Source organism: Phascolarctos cinereus, unplaced genomic scaffold, assembly GCF_003287225.1.
Source record: "Phascolarctos cinereus isolate Bilbo 61053 unplaced genomic scaffold, phaCin_HiC Scaffold_2;HRSCAF=192, whole genome shotgun sequence".
NCBI lineage: Eukaryota > Metazoa > Chordata > Mammalia > Diprotodontia > Phascolarctidae > Phascolarctos > Phascolarctos cinereus.
The window spans coordinates 52,794,916-52,813,149 of record NW_027555625.1 but is presented as its reverse complement, the minus strand read 5'-3'; positions in this window follow the sequence as shown (position 1 = coordinate 52,813,149).

Below are 18,234 nucleotides of genomic sequence, written 5' to 3'. Positions count from 1 at the left end.
GCTGAGTCACTACCCGTATGATGAAGTGAACTCTGGACCTAGAGTTCAGAAGACCTGAGTTCAAATCCAGCCACAGACATTCGCTATCCCTGGGCAAGTCATTTAGCCTCTGCCTGCTTCAGTTTCCTCATCTGTAAAATGGGAATGATAAGAGCACATACCTCCTAGGGTTCTAGGTGAATATCAAATGAGATATTTGCAAAATGCTCTGTAAACTCTAAGGTACTAGATAAAAACCTGCTAGGGTTATTATTTAAGCGCTGTTGTTATTTTTGTTATTGAAGAGGCAGCGTCTGAGCTGGGCCTTGTAAGAAGAGTGAGATTCTGAGTCAGAGATGAGGAGGGAGTGCCTTCCAGGAAGGGGGGGGGGGGTGATACAGAGGAAGGAGAAGGAGGGATGAAATCTGTTTTCTGCTTGGCCAGAAGAGAGCATGAAGAGAACTGATGTAATTATTAGCACTGATAGTCTGTGTTCTAAGGGCCCTCCCAACTCTGACATTCCCTGTTCTAAGCCCAGTTCTGACAATCTGCGTTCAAAGGGTTCTCTCACCTCTGACATTTTACGTTCAAAGGTCCCTCCCTACTCTGATAACCTGACATTTTCTATTCTAATGTCCCTCTTCGCTCCAACATTCTCTGTTCTGAGGACCGTATCAGCTGTGACATTTTATGCTCTAAGCCTCTCTGCCCCTCATATTTGATTTTCTAAGGATTCTTCCTGCTCTAGCACTCAGGACTATGCTTGTCATGGGGCCCTCCCACCTCCGGCATTCTGTGCTCCAAGGCCCTTCCAGCTCTGACATTCTCTGTTCAAAAGTCCTTCCCAGCTATGTTCCAAAGTCCCTCCCAGACGACATTCTGTGTTCTAAGGGCCCTCCCAGCTCTGACATTCTATGTTCTAAGGGCCCTCCCAGCTCTGACATTCTGTGTTCCAAAGTCCCTCCCAGCTGACATTCTATGCTCTAAGGGACCTTCCAGCTCTAGCATTCTGTGTTCTATGGTCCTTCCCAGCTCTGACATTCTGTGTTCTAAGATCTCTTCCAGGTCTACCATTCTCTGTTCTAAGGTCCTTCTCAGCTCTGACATTCTATGTTCTAAGGGCCCTCATAGCTCATCATTATGAAACTGTTCCATAATAATGTGAAATAAGGCTAAGAAATGGTAGATTATGGAAGGTCCTAAATGCCAGAATGAGAGGTTTGTGTTTTATCCTAAGGAAGAGGGAATAAATATTTATTAAGTGCCTACTATGTCCTTCATAAATATTATCTCATTCAATCTTCACAAAGGCCTTGTGAGATAGATGTTATATTACCCCACCAGCAGTGCCATGCATCAAGGAACTGAGCTACAGGACAGCCAGAGAGGAAATTCCAGGATGCCAAACACTGGTACAAGTGATTCATTCATAGCTCTCTGCAATTTTAGAGGACTACTGGTGGATGGGAGACCAAGGGCCCCATGACAAGCATAGTCTTGGGTGCTAGAGCTGGAAGAATCCTTAGAAAATCAAATATGAGGAGCAGAGAGGCTTAGAGCATAAAATGTCAGCGCTGATAAGGTCCTTAGAACAGAGAATGTTGGAGCGAGAAGGGACATTAGAACACAAAATGTCAGCAATGAGAGGACTTAGAACATAGGATATCAGAGTGGGGAGAGACCTTTGAACATAAGATGTCAGAGGTGAGAGGACTCTTTAAACGCAGATTGTCAGAACTGGGAGGCTCCTTAGCACAGGGAATGTCAGAGTTGGGAGGGCCCTTAGAACACAAATAGTCAGAGCTGGGAGGGAGCTCATAGCAGAATATCAGACCTGAAATAGACCTTAGGACATGGAATGTCAGAGCTGAGAGAGCCCTTGGAACACAGAATGTCAGAGCTAGAAGATACCTTAAAGTATAAAATGGCAGCATTGAAATGGCCTTTAAAATATAGACTGGCATAGCTGTCCAGGTCTTTATGATCAGAATATTATAACATGAGATATTTTACAGATGGGGAAACTTAGGCACAGGGAAACTAAATGCCTGCATATCATCTACATTGACTGACATAGAAAGAGCACGTAAGATATTGGACTGTCTTGTTGAGAAGGATTTGTTTAATTACAGTTATCTCTTCCACATCTCAGGGGATTAGGGGTGCAGAGACACCACAACCTGGAAAACCCATGTAACATATTTTGGCCCTCCAGTCATACCAGAGAAGAAGTCTGAATTTTTTCTTTTTCTTTCGTGGGCTATTTACAGTACCTTATTGTAAAATTTGGGCTAAGTATTTGGTCATAGGCTCCATGTCGTCTGTTGGTCTGTTGGCCTCGTTTTGGCTGTGACTTCTGCAAAACTCTTCCAAGATTCCCATTTAATTTCTCATGCCAACTGGCAACATACCAAGATCACAACGTGGAAGGGATAGCTGTAAATGACTGGTAGTTATCTAATCCCATCAACTAAAGGTCGTCTTTATTGTTATTCAGTTATTTCAGTTGGGTATGACTCTTCATGACCCCATCTGGGGTCTTCTTGGCAGAGATACTGGAGGGGTTTGCCATTTCCTTCTCCAGCTCATTTGACAGATGAGGAAACTGAGGCAAACAGAGTGAAGTGACTTGCCCAGGGTCATACAGCCAGTAAGTGTCTGAAGCCAGATTTGAACTCAGGAAGACGAGCTTTCCTGACTCCAGGCCTGGGGTTCTATCCACTGCACCGCCTAACTACCCCAAGTTTGTCTACTGGGTCATAAATTATTTTGACCAGAGTAGTTCCTGACATTGAAATTGCCTGGGAAGGGATGGAGAAGCTGTTGTCTGGGTAAATGGAAGGCATACTCAGCACACTAAAATTGCACAGCCTTGCAGCATAGAATACTCTCCCTCTCCCTGACCCCCCTCTCCTACAACTCAGCCCCATCCCCCTCCCAGGAGTGTTTTCATTTTATCAGGGATTCATCCCTTCCCCCAAAGGTGCGATCAAAGATTCTACCATTGAGTACAGACTTGCCCTAGCACCCCTCGAATCCTGCCCCACAGGCTTCTGCCTCCAAATCTAGCATCTGATCACAGGTCAGGGACCTGTAAGGGTGTCTAGTCCAATCCTCAGCTGAGCTATCTCCATCTCTCCCATACTCCCAAGCACAGACTTGGAGACCTCCAGGACTGAGTAACTCACAACGTCCAAAAACCAGCCTATTCCACTTGAGAACAACTCGAATTGCTGGGAAATTTTATTTTTTTTCCCTTATGTCAGGCCAAAATCTGCCTCTCGACAACTTCAAAGAAGATTGTAGGATCATAAATCTCAGGCTGGAAGGGACCTTTGAGGTCATTGAGTTCAACCATTTCATTTTCCACATGGAAAGGGAGCCAAGCCTAAGGGAGACTAAGTGGCCTTTACTGTCAAATGAACAGTAATCATCAGAGGCAGGATTTGAACCCAGGTCCTCAGAGTTCAGAGACAGTGTTCCTCCTGCTACAGCATGCAGCCTTGGTCCTGGAGCCAAACAAATCTACCTGCATAATAAGGCTGTGTCTATTTCACTGAGCATGGAGCCATCTTTTTTTTTTTGATGGGCAGCTGTCCTGCTGAGATGACCAGTTCCTTTTTCCCCTCCCTGCCCCCTGCAGCTATGCACACGCTCCAGTCCAACTCTGTATTCAGATTTTTTTTAGTAACTGCAGCCTGCCTTGCTGTCCAAGTCTCAAAATCAGAGAACTCCGTCCCTACCACCCCAACGAATACAACACCCCCCACACCCACTATCCCCCTAAAAGCAGAGCAGTGTAAACAGGAAAGAGCAGGTATTCACTAAATAGAACCACAAGTATCCCCTCTATCTGGCTGAAATAGCTGCAGGGGCTGCCCACTGCATCCTCCCTCCAGCTCTAGCTGGTACTTTGTAGGTAATCTGATCCCCACCCGTTTGCCAACCTGCCTCTCCCTACCCAGCACATGCTGCCTCCCAGAGGGAGGCCACTAAACTGCTGAACCAGCTCTGGACTGCCCAGGAAGTCTTTACAGTAATCAGAAAAATAGCAACAATCATTTCCATAATGATTCAACATTTTCAAAAGTGCTTTCCTCATGAGTCCTGTAGAAGGCATATGCTATTTGTTGTCCAGTCGTTTCTGACTCTTTGTGACCCCATTTGGAGTTTTCTTGGCAGAGATACTGGAGTGGTTTGCCATTTCCTTCTCCAGCTCATTTGAAAGATGAGGAAACTGAAGCAAAGAGGGTGAAGTGACTTGCCCAGGGTCACAAAGCTAGTAAGTGTCTGAGGCTAGATTTGAACTCACAAAGATGAGTCTTCCTGACTTCAGACTTGGCACTCTATCCACTACGCCACCTGGCTACCCATATACTATACTGTAGGCTAGTTTACAAACTGACGTAAAAAAACAGAGAGTGACTTGTCCAAAGTAAAGTAGCCAGTAATTGAAATCAAATGAATTAGTATCTAAATTGCTTAGCAGAGTTCCTGGTACACAGTAATCACTCAATAAATGCTCATTATCCCCCAACCCTAGTAAAAGTCAGAAGCCAGACTTGAACCCTTGACTTCTGACTCCAAATCCATTGCTTTTTCTAAGGGACATTCAAGTTGGCTGGTCTGGTTTGTATTTGAAGACTAGCATGCTTTCTAGCACCTGATTCAAATGAGAAATGCAGGACCTCTTGGCCTGTGCAGTGAGGTGAGGGGTCTGGAGCGGACAGGACCGTCCAAATCCTATCTCCAGTGTCCTCCTGCCCCAATCTGTCCACCCTCAGATGCACCATCCTGTTCCCTGCCTAAACTCACTTGAGCAATTAAATGCCATTCAAGTGAGCACTGTGCCCTGGTGGGCTTCTACACCTGCATCCTTCCTCCATACACATCCTTCCAATAAAAAAAAAAACTCAATAGAACATTCTAAGGCTAAAGAATAGTGTCCTTTCATCACAGATCAAGGCTCTTAAGGATTATTCCTGATGGCCTCAAGGAGATCAAAGGGAATTCTTGGTTTCTATCTGCCCTATTTGGCTAGCTCTGCATAATGTGCTTTCTCCCTGTAGGAGAAATCCCTGGTTGTGCTCCCGTTCTCTCCCTTCACTCTGGCTGGCTTTTCCTTCAAATGATGAAAGAAGCAAGATGTGGGAGGGGACTCTTGGGAGATGCAGGCTCTTTCTCTTCGGCCCAAACTCCAGAACTGAACCTCTGGTCTCAGAGCCTGCAGATTTAGAGAAATCCTCCAAAGGCAGGGATAGCCAAGAGACCATGTCTTGCTGGTTTTCACTCTGATATTTAGGAGGAGAGCCTGGGAAGAAGTAATCAAAAATCCTAAGGAAAGAGCTTGGATTTCAAGTTGGGAGTGACAGAGACCGTCTTCTAGTCCAACCCCTTCATTTTACAGATAAGGAAACTGAGTCCCAACGAATTTGTGACTCATCTAAGATCACACAGGTAGAGAGTCTCTGAGGCAGGATTTAACCCACGACCTCTGACTTCAGAGTCAGCAATTTTTCCATTGTGTACATACTGACTGACCTGTGCCATAGAAGAAAGAGCATTGATTTTAATCAGAAGACCTACATTGCCATGCAATGGGCAAATCATTGCTGTCTAGGCTCTAGTTTTCTGATCTGCAAAATGAGAAAGTCAGACTAGGTGAGCTCTGAAAATCCCTTGCAGTCCTATTATTTTATAGTTCTCTGGCTCAGACAGCTGCTCCAAGAGATGCTCTCTCAGGGCCCCAGTGCATGAGTGCATTGCTTTGGTTAAGCTAGTCAGGAACCTAGAGAACTTGTATCCAGTGCTGAAGGTAGGCTGGCATTGTTTGGATCACCTGGTCACGTACATGTTATCTCTCCCATTAGAACATGAGCTTCTTGAGGGCTGCCACTAGCTTGTTTTTTGGGGGGTTTTTGTTGGGTTTTTTTTTGGTTAGGCAATGGGGTTAAGTGACTTGGCCAGGGTCACACAGCTAGTAAGGGTTATGTGTCTGAGGCCGGATTTGAACTCAGGTCCTCCCGAATCCAGGGCCAGTGCTCTATCCACTGCACCACCTAGCTGTTCCCTGGCACTGGTTTTTGTCTTTATTTTGCTCTATCCCCAAGGTTTAGCACCATGCCTGGCACAGAGTAATATCTTGGTTACTTAATGCTGATTGACTGAAAGGTTGGGAGGTTTGTTCACCATCCAGTTAGCTGCAAGGATTCCAATGCCTCATTGTGGAAGTGATGCTGGGTTCTCAGGCTGTGCCAGCGGATTGTGGGCTCTCCTAAGACCTAGCATGCTGAAAAGGCTGCAAGTGCAGTCCAGGAGACATACTGTGTGTCTAAGCTAAAATGAGGAGAGTCATCAGGAGTTTGATTCCCAGGGGATGCATTTTTTTGCCCACAGAAACTCATGATCCAGCCTAGTAAGGCGCAAAGGGGTTGTGGTGAGTGTTAGTTAAGCGAATACTAATGTGGACCAGATCACAAATCATTTCAAAGCATCTCAGAACATCAGAGTTGGAAGGGATCTTCAAACATAGAATGTCAGGGCTGTGCCAGCTCTGCTCCATTCAAATTCCTCTCCTCACCCTCCAGACTTTGCCATAATGCCTCAGCTGCCTTCTCATCCTGGAAGATCTTTCTGACCTGCAGCACTCCCTCCCTTTAGTGAGCTAACTCCTCCCCAAACCTCCATTTTGAGAAAGTGTCCAAGTCAACCATCATTCTCTCCTCTCCTAGCTCTACTCCATATTCTCTGGACAGACTTCACTACCCTGGCAGCCTTCTCACCCTGAGAGATGCCTCCACCCCTGCTGCCCCTTTCTTTCCCATTAGAGAGTTCCCTCCAAAAGCTCCATTTTGAGGAAATACTCAAGCTCTCTACACTCATTCCTTCAGTCCTCCATGCCTGATTCTTGAAATCTGGCCACCATAACCCCATGAGGATACCTTTTCCTCCCTCCCTCCCTTTTCAGCCTCCTTTTCTGCATTGTCTTCCCTCATTAGAATGTAAGCTCTTTGAGGTCAGGGATTGTCTTTCTTTCTGCTTGTACTTATATTCCCTGCACTTAACACAGTACATAGTAAGTGCCTAATAAACTTGTTGACTTGTCATTGGAAGGACTTAGAACACAGCATGGCAAAGCTGGGAGGGACCTTAGTGATCAAACAGTCTGACCAGTCATTTGACAAATGGGGAAGCCGCAGAGCTTTCTTGAAATATTGAAGTAATCAGCTAAAGAAAAGCCCTAGGCTAAATACAAACTAAGGCCCTGGGGGTGTGAGGGACTGGTGGAGAGCAAATAATCCCAGGGAATAATTGCCTCCCCACCCCCATCCCCCAACCACCCCCACAGACATTCCAATGTTCCTTTCCTTTTGGTTTTCAGATGAGTCTGCCCAAGAGTTCAGAGAGCAGCTGCTTGTGTGCTCTTAAACGTGATAATGTCAGAGGCTAGAAGAATCGTGTGTGTCAGAAATAGAGCAAGGGAAGTACAATTAAGCCAGGCTTAGTGGGGAGTAAGAGAGGAGAGGAGGGAGGGGAGAGGGAGAGACAATAGTTATGTTCAAAGCATAGTTCTCATCTTAGGCAATCATAGATTTCAAGCTTAAAGGGATTTTAGAGGTCATTAAGTCCAACCCTCATTTTACAGTTCAGAAAACTGAGGCCAAAGGCAGTTAAATGACCAGTCCAGAGTCACACAGTTAATAAGTATCTGAGATGGGATTTGAATGTGGGTCTACATGACTTCAAGTTCAGAGCCCTAACCATTACCCTATCCAGCTGCCTCTCCCCTTCATTCTTCTCCAAAAGGAGTCAGAACTGAGCCCTGGCACAGCAGCCATGGTGGCTGATGTGCTGACCAGGAGGACAGATTGTCTATTGTTAGATGGTCCCTGCTAGGTCCATGCCTCCCCTCCTTCTGCTCCCCCAGAGCTGGCAGCTTGGCTCCTTGCCCCCGCCCACCTGGCATTCTCTCTGCCCCAGCTTCCTGGGATTGTCAACATAGTCATAACAACCTGTTTACTCTTCTTCCTTAATCACAGCCACCGTCTAGTCTTTGCAATAGGGGAGACTCTTTCCCCCTTGGAGGTAAGGGATGAGGGAGTAACAGCCCCATCTCTGTGCCTCCTACTCTCAGGCTGGGGTCTAAAGGGCCCCTCTGTGCAGCGAGGAGACATTTCTTCCCTTTGGGGGAAGGGGCAGTGGTGGCAGACCCATCTCACTGTTTTCCACTCCTACTTTCAGATTGAAGTCTGACAGTCCCTTTAAACAAAGTCTTGTCAGCATAAAGTACTTATCTTATCTAGGGCAGCCCTTAATAAAAAGGCGAAGCAGTCAGTGTGTCTTCTTTCTCTCCAGTTTTCCTGCCGTGTACCTGGTCCCTTTCCTTCTTCCTCAATGACGTTTCTCCCCACCCACGCCTAGATCCCTGTATCATGATACAGTGGAAACAGATTGACTCTGAACCTGCCTTTGATGCCTGTCTGACCTCCCCTGGTCTCAGTTCCCTCATTTGAAAAAGGAAAGGGTTGGTTCAGGTGGCCTGCCCTGGAAGGACCTTGAGGACCCTTCCAGATCTCAAGCCAGAATCCCACTCTGCAAGGGACTCAGAGGTCACCTAGTGCCTCCTCTGTCAAAACCTGTCCTCAGAAAATCTCTCCCCCCGGAAGTTGTTCATGGTGGACAGACAACCTCCTCCATGGGAGACTGGCATTTCAATAGGGCACACGGTATAGAGCCAAAGGAACAAGGCAGGAGGAGTGATCGCGATAAGAATGCCTGTCATTTCCTTAGTACTTTAAGGCTTCTTTATGTAGCCCCTTATCAGCAAGGGCACGTGTGATCTTTTTCCCAGCTAGAAGGAAGGACTAAAAGCATCATGGGAGGTGGGAGCCTTTCTGGGCAGGGAAAGCCTCAGAACTTTTGCTGTAGCAATAGAAGAGTGGGACAAGGCAAATAAGCAGCAGCAGTGGGTGATAGCAATAAAGGGCATTGCCAGCCTGAACTCCACATAATCATAAGCTGTTACAGCCTGGTCTGACTCACTGACCCACTTAAGGAGCTCTTGGCCTGCACAGATTGGCTGTTTGCCTTCGCATACCTGATTGTAGCACTATGGGACATGGTGAAGTTCTTCCCTCTCCCCTTCCTCTGCTCTACTTCACTGATGCCTGGCCAGCTGGCTTCCCTCCCCTCAGAAGTTCCTCCACTCTAGTAAAACCTTGTTTATTTGCTATCTGTGCTGGCAGAAAAGGTTTTGTCTCCAGATAAAGATAAGCTGATTTTTGTTGCATTCTGAGCATTTGCTAAAAAGGGATGGACCACTCCAGGGAGGGAAGGTCAATAAGAATCTGAGACTAACTAGCTTATTCTTAACCCCTTGCCTGAATTAAGCTTCCTCACTGATTGCCAAAGAAAGGTTTTGTTTACAAAGAGCTTTCTTTGCCATAACCCTGAGAGACAGGCAGTACAAGGGTTAAATCTCTATTTTACAGATGGGGCAACTGAAATTCAGCAGGGTTCAGTCCCTTACCCATAACTTGCTACTAATTGTTGTAGCCACTCAAACCCAGGTCTTCTGACTCAAAGTTGTCTTTGTTTAGTAGTGCCTGACACTTCCTGACCCTATTTGGGGGGTTTTCTTGGCAAAAATACTGGAGTGGTTTGCTATTTCCTTCTCCAGCTCATTTTATAGATAAGGCAACTGAGGCAAGCAGGGTTAAGTGACTTGCCTAAGATCACATAGCTAGTTAGCAAAGATACAGGAGTGAGTGATTTGCCATTTCCTTCTCCAGCTTATTTGACAGATTGAGGAAACTATGGCAGACAGGGTTAAATCACTTGTCCAGGGTTATATAGCTAGGAAGTGTCTGAGGCCAGATTTGAACTCAGGAAGATGAGTCTTCAGGCCTGGAGCTCTATTTACAGCACTACCTAGCTGTCCATGACTCTAAAACTAGGACCCTTATTTCTACACCAGGACTCAGCAGACTTTTTTGATTATGAGCCCTTATCAGTGAAAGATATCTGTGTGTTCATTTCTAAATTACAAGTACACTTAAGCAAGTAAGTGAATGAATAAGTGAATGAATGAATCAGTTCTAGGTACATGTGATGGTCAACAAAGTGAAATGCTGCCTAAAGGCCAATAAGGATGGAGGTTGAGAAAAGAGCAGCAGATTTGGTGATCATTGGTAGCTTAGAGGACGATAGTCTGTGGCTGAGTAAGGAGTAAAGAGTAAGAAGTCTGCAAACTTGGGAAACTAGAAGGATGGGGGTGCCCTCCACAGGAAAAAAGGAAGTGCTAGGCATTGAAACCATTCCTGTCTATCTGATACTATTTACTCTTTCCCACCAAAATATAAAAAGCATGAGGTGGGGGGATCTTAGAAACCACTGCTCCACACCTTACTTCCTACCTCCTAGTCCACCCCCCAACCAGGGTAGAAATTAAGCCATCAGTCCAAGGCTGAGGAGGGTTGGGGGAGCAGAGGGTAGAGGAGATATTTGGGGGGTTAGGAGGGATCTTCCTGATACTCCTGAAATCACAGGCATAGTCACTTCGTTCCCGTGTTGTCCTTTGTTCTGGAAGAGGACCAAAATGATACCATGTATCAAGCTGTAGGGGGTCTGACTGTGGCTGATCAGACCAGTGCAAGCTCGGAATGCTCTACCACAGTTCGGGCACAAATAGCCCGTGTGAACATTTGGGATGGAGTCTCTAAATGTGTGCATCTCACGTTTTTTTGAGCTACTTCAATTCTGCATTATTCTTGGAACACATCACTTTCCCTGATGAGGGCATGCCACGCTGAGCAGTCCTGTGCCAGGGTCTCCCGTGTCACACAATCAATTCCAAAGTCCTTAAAAGACACCTTGGGAGTGTCTGTGTATCACTTCCTCTGACCACCATGTGAACACTCGCCCTGTGTGAGTTCTCCATAAAACAGTCTTTTTGGCAAGCGTACTTTGGCTTTCAAACAAAATGGCCAGCCCATCGGAGTTGTGCCCCCAACCAACCTGTCTATTCCTCAGGAGAGGTGGGTTGTGGATAAAGGGTAAGAAGGGAAAAGGAAGAGGAACCAAATTCCAAAGTGGCTTACAAGAATCATCACAGGAAAAAACTGAAGTAGAAAGAAGCAAATTCTGCCCTAGGGCTAAAGTATTACCCAGGTATGACTCAGGAAAATAATAGGGCCACCTGGCTTCTGCTTTTCAGCAGCAAACTCATAGGATTCAACTCAGTTTGATTCAATACTTAGTAATCACCCACTGTGTGCAAAGAAGAGTGGAACAGTGGATTAAGGGCTTGCTTTGGAGTTAGGAAACTCAAGTCTGCCTCTGATGTATCCTAGTTATGTGACCGAGGATGAGTCAATTATCTGGGCAGCTAGGTGGCTCAGTCGATAGAGCACTGAGCCTGGAATCAGGACCCTCAGTCACTTACTACCTATGTGACCCTGGGCAAGTCACTTAATCTCTGTTTACCTAGGAGCAGCTAGATGGCTCAGTAGATAGAGCACTGGGCCTGGAGTCAGGAAGACCTGAGTTCAAATCCAGCCTCTTGTGACCCTGGGCAAGTCACTTAGAGCTCTGTTTGCCTTAATCTACTGGAGAAGGAAAAGGCAAACTACTCCAATATCTTTGCCAAGAAAATCCCATGGACAACATAGGGTCAACAACAAAAACAAAAGTGGAAATCTCTAGAATTCTAACAAAGTCCTTAATAGTCTGCCCCATTCTGCCTTTGTGGCCTTCTTACCTCTCACTCCCCTCGCCATACTCCAAATGCTCCAGTGACCCTGGCCTCCTAGCTGTTCCACAAACAATGTACTCTTGGCTCCAGACATTTTCTTTGGCTGTTCCCCAAGCCTGGAGCGCTCCCCCTCCTCACCTCTGCCTCCTGGCTTTCCCCTCAAATCCCACCTTCTACAGAAAGTCTTTCTCACTCCCCCTTAGTTCTGGTGCCTTCCCTCTGTGACTCTGTGACTATCTCCAATTTCTCTTATAAAGTATATCACTTTTTGTATGTTGTCTCCTTTATTAGACTGTGAACTCCTTGAGGGCAGGGACTGGTTGGGGGTTTCTTTGTATCCTCATGCTTAACCTGGTACATAGTAGGCACTTAATAAATTCCTGTTGACTTAACTATGTAAGTATAATGAAAACAGGCACAAAGCAGATAAAAGTAACCTCTCAAGGGCAGCTCTCTAAGAAATCTACATTACTGAATCAGTGGAGGGCATGTACACACTGGGAGTTCCCTACAGAAATGAAATCATGGGAACAGAACAAAAATAAAACATGCAAGGCACACAACAGGTTAGGGCTGGGAGGGATCTGGAGGACTGGAGGTGTAAAGTTCTGTTTTGCCTTGTGGACCAACTCACCTTGTAGGAAGACCTTCAGACCATCCAGGGATCACACCTCCTTGTCCCCTGCCCAGAGCTTCTCCAAGGAATAGGCAAATGAGTCATGAGAAAAGATTCTGGTTTCTTTCTATCCTCATCCTTCCTTCCTATCTTGAAGTCCCCAGATAGGGCTTCAAATTCATGCTTTAAAAAACCATCTCCTATAGACTCGTCAGATTTGGAACTAGATCAGAGATTATGATTCAAATGCCCACCCACTGGTGAAGTTGTGCGATAGAATGAAAAGAACACTAGATCAGAAACAAAAGATCTGAGGCTGGTCCCGGGGCTTTGACTTAGTTGTGGGACAATGAGGAAATTGCCATATCTGGATTTGGAGTCAGGAGACTTGGATTCGAATCTCAGCTCTACCATCTGATACCTCTATGACTTTGGACAGGTCTCTTAGCCTCAGGTCCTCATATGTACAAGCTCCCTTGAACTAGGGAGCTTTTAGGGTCTGTTCCAGCCCTGAATCTCTGATTTGCTGCTCTTATAGCTATATATTTTTAATGATATATAGAAATAAATAGAATCTCAAAGAAATTCAGTAATAGTAAGAATACAAGCGTGTGTGTGTGTTTGGAAATTGGAGGAAGCAAAGTGATGTGCTGTGTATATATATTATATATGTGTGTATATAATATACACACACACTGTATATATACTACATTTGTGTGTGTATATATATAATACACATATATGGGGGAATTGGAGGAAGCAAAGTGACGTGTATATACATTATATATGTGTATATAATATACACACGAAGTATATGTGTGTGTGTATATACATGTATATATAATATACATATGTGGGGGAATTGGAGGAAGCAAAGTGATGCATCATGTGTCTTATATACATATATACATACACAATGTATATTATATATACATATACATATTTGTTAGTCAGTCATTTCAATCAGATCTGACTCTGTGACCCCATTAGAGGTTTTCTTGGCAAAGATGCTGGAGTGGTTTGCCATTTCCTTCTCTAGCTTATTTTACAGATGAGGAAACTGAGGCAAATAGGGTTGAGTGACTTGCCCAGGGTCACACAGCTAGTAAGTGTCTGATGCTGGATTTGAACTTGGGTCTTCCTGACTCCAGGTCTGGCACTCTATCCACTGTGCCACCTAGCATCACTTTGCTTCCCCCACTGAGCTGGTGTAGAAATCATATACTCCCTGAGCTGGTCCCCAGATGAGTTTATGGAGGGTGATATTTTGATCTCAGTTTGGGGGCATATGCAAGGGTTTGTGATGGAAAGAGAAAAGGAGATAGAAATTAACCAGAATGTGTATATATTTTATGTGTGTGTGTGTGTGTGTGTTGTGTGTGTGTTGTATTTCTATAGACATAGATAAAATGATATACATATATGCACACATGAGTTATTACTATTACCATATCTGAATTCACAGAGCCTCTTTAAAATGGGAAGAATAATAGTTACACTCTCTCTCTCTCGCAGGGTCATTGTAAGGAAAGGACTTTGAAAACCACATTATGCTACTGAAATATGAGCTAGTTATTCTTGTTACTGTCTTCCACCTGGGAAGCAGCTAGATAGGGGAATAGATAGAGTTCTAGGCCTAGAGTCAGAAAGACCTGAGTTTAAACGCATGCTCTGACACTTACTAGCTGTGTGACCTTGTGCAATTCCCTTGCCTCAATTTTCTCAACTGTAAAATGGGATAATAATAGCACCTACCTCCTAGGGATGTTGTAAGGAACAAAAGAGATGATATTTGTTAAGTGCTTAGCAAAGTGCCTGGCACACAGTAGATAACCTAATAAATGCTTATTTCTTCTCTCCCTCCCTCTTTCCCTCCCTTTCTTCTTTCCTTCCTTCTCCTTTTCCTCCCTCCCTCTTTTCCTTCCTTCCTTCCTTCCTTCCCTCCTTCTTTCCTTCTTCCCTTCCTTCCTCCTTCCATCTCTTCCTCCCTCCCTTTCTCTTTCCCTCTCTCTCATTCTGCCCTTGGCCAATAATGACCTAACTCCCTCCTCCTCCACAGAAGGCAGTTTCTAGGCAGGTGTGCATTTCTGTGTGTGCCCTGAGCCTGTCCATACTGGCCTCTCAGCTCCTCCCTGACACCCTAGGACACCCCACCTGGCCTGGAAACCAGCCTCCTTCCCACTCTGAACTGTACCATTGATCACCAGTGTTGAGACATGCTTTGGGGGGAGGTGGGGGGAGCAGAATGCTAATATTGTTCAGAACTGAACACCCTTCAGCATCACTGCTCCCGAATTCTGGAGCTGCTTTGGTCATGCATGTTTGCATATGTTAAAAATATTTAGTCCGCTGCTAAAAAAATATTATGCCCCAGAGTGCAGGCCAGCTAAGTATAATGCCATCTATGTGTCTAGTAGAGCGAAAGGCCCCAAGCACAGAGTAGCATTCTCCTGCTGCACATTTTAGCCTTGCGGGGGTTGGCTCTCTTCCACCGTTGGGTATTCAGGAAAGAGTGGTCCCTTGGGGAGATAAGTGGGCTTATTCAGGAAGCTTTGGGACTGAAGGCCATTGCCCTCCCCTGTTCTCAGCTGCAAGCTTCAGGACAGTTTACTGTCACTTAAGCAGATTTTCTCTTTATTTCCTGAGGCTTAGTTCCCTGCTCTGGAAAAATGGGAAAATTAATGAGTTCGATATTGACATAGCACATTTGACATAGCTGTTTTCAACAGTCTTGGGAGACGGGTAGAAGTGTGGTTGTCCCCATTTTAGAGATGAGGAAACTGAAAGTCTGAGAAAGTATTATTCATATTTACATAGAAAGTTTAAAAATCGCTTTCTTCACAGTGGACACTTTGTATAGCATTTTATAGAGATTATCTTATTTCTTCCTCACAATTGACCCTGTGAAATATCTACTGAATGTAACCTATCCCCATTTCACAGATGAGGAACCTGAGGGCTTAAGCAATTTGCACCCATAGTTGCATAGCTATTCTCCGAGGCAAGATTTGAACCCAGGTGTTGCAGACTCCAAGTCTAGTACTCTTTTCACCCCACCATACTGTCCCTGAGACTTAGGTAGACAAAAACCAAATGATTTGCCCAGGTTACACAACTAGTTTTTCAACTCAGTTCTTCCTGATTCTATCCATTAAGCCACCTAGCTGCCCAGGACACGGACTGGTTGTATCTCTCTGTCCCTTAAGGGGAAAGGCTAACGGAAATGCCCCGCCTGAAATGTTGCTCCATGCTCAGCCCACACTATGCGCCCCCATGCTCTCCACTCCACCTTGAAGAACTCAGTCAATTAAGTACCTACTATGTATGCCCCCGGCACTGTGCTAATCCCTTGGGATACAAAAAGATGCAAAAAGAGTCCCTGCCCTCAAGGAACTTGCAATCTAATGAGGGAGATAACATGCAAACAAATATATGCAAAGCAAGCTATGTACAGTATAAATAGGAAATAATTAACGGAGGGTAGGCACTGGAATTAAGCGGGAGTGGGAAAGCCTTCCCTTAGAACCTGCCTGCACAATCTACCACTGCTTTGGCCAACTCAGCCCTCCGGGCTGTGCATTGTGTGAGCCTTCTGTGGAAGGTAAGATTTTAGTTGGGACTTAAAGGAAGCCAGGGAGATAGCCAGAGAAGATGCCCAGAGCTGAGAGACGCCATGTCTTGTTTAAAGGACAGCCAGATAGCCAATGTCACTGGAGTATGTGTTGGGAAGTAATGTGTAAGAAAGCTAGAAAGGTAGGAGAGGGCTAGGTTATAAAGGGCTTTGAATGCCAAACAGGAAATTTTGTATTTCTTCCTGAAGGCCATAGGGAGACACTGTGGCTTTTTTTTTTGGTGGGGGGAGGAAAGGGAATGGGGTGTGTGTGTGTGTGTGTATGTGTGTGTGTGTGTGTGTGTGTGACATGATGGAATCTGCACTTTAGGAAAAGCACGTTTGTGGGGAGAGACTTGAGACAGGCAGACCTACCACCAGATTATTGAAATAATCAAAGTATAAGATGAGAAGCTCCTGGGTCACTGTCAGAGGAGAGAAGGGGGCATATTTGAGAGATGTTGCACAGGTGAAATTGACAGGCCTTGGCAACAGATTGGATGTGGGGGGCGAGAGATAGTGAGGGTTCCAAGATGACTCCTAGTAGGTTAGGAGCCTGGGGAACTGGGAGAATGTATTGCCCTCTACTTTAATAAGGAAATTAAGAGCCAGGAGAGGGTTTAAGGGGAAGATAATGAGTTCTGTTTTGCATATATTGACTTTAAGATGTCTACTAGATATCTAATTGCAGATATCTAATGGGCAATTGGAGATATGAGATTGGAGGTCAGCAGAGAGTCTGGGACAGGATAGGTAGATTTGAGAATCACCAGCATAGAGATGGTCATTAAATCCATGGGAGTTGATGAGACCACCAAGTGAAGCAGCAAAGAGGAAGAAGAGAAAAGGGCCTTGGACAGAACTCTGAGGGTCGCTTACAGTTAGAGGGTGTGATCTGGAGGAGAATTCAGTAAAAGAGACAGAGAAGGAACTCCTTTCTATATCTCCCCTCCAAACCCAGTAGGCACTGATCCTAATGTCACCTGGGTCAGGAGTGGGAAGGCTGGACAGACAAAGTGAAACTCTCAGGAGATGGAATCTGCTGGTCAAACTTTTTCATGAGTTCTGCCAGCCACAGGTTTGTTCCCTTGGACTACAAACAGTTGTCAGTCAGCACCTTTGGGAAGGAAGAGAAAGTGGGGAGAGAGGAGAAGCAAGAGGACACGTGACTAAGAGAATAAAAAAGAACTGTAGCAGCCAGGTGAGACCTGGAACTGAGATTCCCTTGCCAGCCATGATGGGTGGCCTTTGCCAGTGGGTGGGGAGGACATGCCAGTGTCCCCTTCACAGCCTCTCTTCTACTCGGGAATGGGCTTTGTTGGTGATCCAGAAAGTCTCCATAATAGTGTCCCAACCCCACCAAGAATATCTCCCTCCCCCATGGCCAAAAGACCCTTTTCTCATCCATTACCTGATTTCACAAGCAGGTCATCAGGTCCTAGATGTAAAGCAGAAAGGGATCCCAGAGATCAGCCAACCCAGCCTCCTCATTTAACAAGCCCAGAGAAATGAAGGGCCTTGAGCAAGGTCATGCACTTAGGAAGCAGAAAGGACAGGATTTGAACCCCACCCTGACTCAAGAAGAAATGTTCTGCCCATTGTCCAGATGCATTTGTCACATGGCAGGCTTCCTTCTATTTGATCTTCCCAACAGCCCTGTGAGGTAAGTGGGGATCAGCCCCATTTTAGAGATGAGGAAAATTGAGGCCCAATGAGGATGAAATGCTTTACTTATGGCTACACAGTGGAGTCACTGACAAACTGGAGACAAGAACACAGGTCTCTTGACTCCTAGTTTCATGTTCTTGACATGATCTTTCCCAGGGCTGATACTGAATTGGGTCAAACCATATGGCCTGAAAGAACCATAAATAAATTTGTTAATAAACATTTACGCATTATCTACTGTGTGTGAGGCACCACACAGAGTAAACACTGAAACTGACTTCCTAACCAGAGGTCCGAGAGTTTGGGGTTTTGTAAATGTTTTGATAACCTTGCTCTCCTTTGTAATCCTATGTATTTTATTTCATGCATTTAAAAACATGATTCTGAGAAGGCTTCACCAGACTGCCTGCCAGAGGGGTTCAGGACAATAGAAACTTTAAGGACCCCCACACTAAAACAAATCAAAGCATGTTGTCGCCCTGCTGCAGACTTCCCCAGCAACTGTAAGAACAGGCCGCACTAACCTGCCTGGTACATAAATTTTCAAGTTTGCAAAGCACTTAACATCCATCATATCATGTAAACCTCACAACAACACTGACCTAAGCA